This window comes from Tupaia chinensis, unplaced genomic scaffold, assembly GCF_000334495.1.
Source record: "Tupaia chinensis unplaced genomic scaffold, TupChi_1.0 Scaffold000356_2, whole genome shotgun sequence".
In the NCBI taxonomy this organism is placed as follows: domain Eukaryota; kingdom Metazoa; phylum Chordata; class Mammalia; order Scandentia; family Tupaiidae; genus Tupaia; species Tupaia belangeri.
The window spans coordinates 2033-4866 of NW_006159852.1; the positions used below are offsets into that span (position 1 = coordinate 2033).

Below are 2834 nucleotides of genomic sequence, written 5' to 3' on the forward strand. Positions count from 1 at the left end.
GGAAAGAGAGAGCTGAGAGAGAGAACAGAAGGGGAGTCAGGGAGGCAGAGAGAGCAGGGGAGAGGCCGTGTCCAAGGTTCCCCTAGGTTTTCTCCAGAATTCCACAGCTCTGACGCTCAGGTGCTCAGAAAGTGACCATGCTGTGTTGCTGGCAAAAGACACCTGTGACTGGGCTCAGAGCTCGAGAGTGGGTGGGGGAGCAGCCAGTGCCGCCTGGGAGGCGGAGGCATAGTACTCCAGGCCAGATAACTGGCCAAGTACGTTTCATCCAAAGTCTGACATGCTACATGGGCGGCTCCAGATTTGTGCCCAGCCCGGATGTGCGAAGGTTTCACACCAGCTGCCATCTGGAGCAATGTCCATGTGCCAGGCATGCATTGTCCTGTGGAGGCTGGTCCAGCTGTCGCCCCCAAATTTAAACTGACCACTATCCAGACATGTCACTATATTGAACAAAAACTCAGCTGTAGTTTAAATACCTGTTTTGGGGGGGGGACTTATCTGGAACTGTGGGAGGCAGATGCACACTGAGGCACAAGGATGGGAACATGCCTTCTTTAGTTCCCTTCCAACATGGCTGCCCTGCTGAGGGGCACTGAGGCAACAGCTCTGGGCCAAGAAGGGCTAAGAAGGGCTGGCCAGTGAGGTCAGGCAAATCGGGCTGCTCTCCTCACACACTCCACCCAAACTCTGACCTCCCTACCACCCGTCTGCGCCACCTCCCTGTACCTAAGCGGTCACTTTCTGTCCCCGCATCTCAGCTGTGGGACCCCTTCCACCCTCCTGGGATGGTAGTTGGGACAGGAACACTGGCTTTTAAATCACAATGCGTTTGGAGAACAACCACAAAACAGCTCAGCCCAAGAAACCAAAACCAAATAGCACAGACACAAGACAGAACCAAAGACGATCGCTTTGGGGGGAAAGGGGATCGGGTGAAGGGAACGGGAGGGGTTAGAAACAAAAACCAATCGATCCCCGCCCCCAGTGAAACAAATAAATCAACAAAAAGAAAAGAAAAAAAAAAAAAGTAAAAGAGAACAAAAGAAAACCAAAAGAGAAAAACGGAACAGAAGACGAGAAACACTCCAACAGAAGGCGTTGGGAATTCACCAAACCAAACCGACAAGAGTGGCATGCAGAGAAATTTTTACATTCTCCCAGCATGCATCAGGCCCAAGTTACCATGACGACGAGGAGTGCAAAAAACTTAGCAACAACATTACCAACGGATGCAGAGGCGACCACAATGCAAGCATCGCATGTGTGCGGCCGGCCCTAGGCCGGGCTGGGCGCGGCTGAGATTTTCGTGTCTTTCTGGGTTTTGCTCTCGCTTGGCGGTTTTTTGGTTTTGTTTTGATTGTTTCTCATTCATATTCCATTTTGTCAAGTTCATTTCTCTATTGTTTGTTTTTTTTTTCCGTGTGCGTGTCTGCGTGTGTCCGTGAGGTGTCTGCGTGTGTTTCGTGTGTGTGCGTGTCATTTTTTTTTCAGAATGTAAAAATGTGGGTAAAGAAAGTAAAAAAGAAAAAAACACACCAACCTTCTCGAAGCTCTGAGGAATGTAAAGGGGGTTTGATGCGGAACACAATGACATGGGGAGAAGAGAAAAAATAGGGGAGATACAGAGAGTAAAAAGAGGACTTCCCAAGGCTAAAGCTGCAATCGTTTGTTGTTTTTTTTTTTTTTCTTTAAACCAAAAAAAAAAATTAAAATTAAAAAATAAAAAGAATAGCAATGACCTTTTTTTTTTTTCTCCTTTCCTCCACTCTGCCCTTGACATACAAGATCGACATTCGTCTTTCTCGATTCTTTTTCCAAAATCCAATTTGGAGCGTCTGAGACCCAGGGGGAGACTGAAGGCTGGACCTAGCCCCTCATCTGTCCCCAGAAGCAAGGCGGCTCGTGCTGGGGACCCCACCTCCGGGGCTGAGGACGCGCAAGGCCCCCTCCCTTCTCGCGCTCTCGCTGAAGGCCCCGCCCCCGCCCAGCACCCGCTGCCCACTCTCTCTCGAGCCCTGCCGGGCTGACAAATCCCCGTCCCAGATGTTGGCAGAGAAATAACCAGGTTAGGCGAAGACCAGACAGACTCATGGATGCATTACCACTCACCAGAGGCACCGTGCGGCGGGTCGGACGTGCCCCCTGCCCGCCCGCGCACCCGCAGCCCTGCCCCTCCCTCCATGCGGCCCTCCTGAGACAAGCCCTGACACCCAAGGTCCAGGGCCAAGGGGTGGCTTCCGGGCTGCGTAGTGAGAGCTGTGCTCGGCGGGGACGAAGGGGTGAGGGCCCGAGGAAGGGCAGGGACGTCCTGGCCCCCCGCGGGGGGACGGCCAAGGCTTGGTGCAGCGCTTGGGGAGACTGAGGCCAGGAGAAGGGCGTGGTCGAGGCCATGGTCAGAGCTGAGCGGGACAGCCCTGCGGCCTGCTCGGGGCATCCCTATCTACCGGGAAACCGGTCGGAAAGAGCGACAGGTGGGCACGCAGGAGGCGGCGGCGGCCACAGAGCGCAGCTGCCGGAAGGGCCCGAGGGAGCAGACAGGGAGCCCCTGGAACTGAAGGGCGGCGCCACGGGACCCGAGGGAGGTCTTCCTGGGGTGGGTGGGAGCTGCCCGGGGGGCAGGACCCCAGCCTCCTAGGCACGACCAGGAATCAGATCGAGGGCGAGCCGCACATGCCTTGCTCGCCCGAGCCCCCGGGAGCGTGTGCCTGTCGTGGTCCCCGCCGCCCGCTTCCTACGTGTGCCCCTTCCCGAGGGTCATTAGGAGAACGGTCGAGGGAGCGGGGGCCGGTGAGGGGGACACCCTCGAAGCCCCCGTCCCCGGCTCTAGGACC

At 55.6% G+C, this 2834-nt stretch overlaps 1 protein-coding gene across 2 annotated transcripts in view; it reads right to left on the reverse strand.

Moving 5' to 3' along the window:
- LOC102501546 (receptor-type tyrosine-protein phosphatase S) overlaps positions 1 to 2834 on the reverse strand; it is a 22223-nt gene that overhangs the window by 1552 nt on the left and 17837 nt on the right. The window lies entirely within an intron of this gene.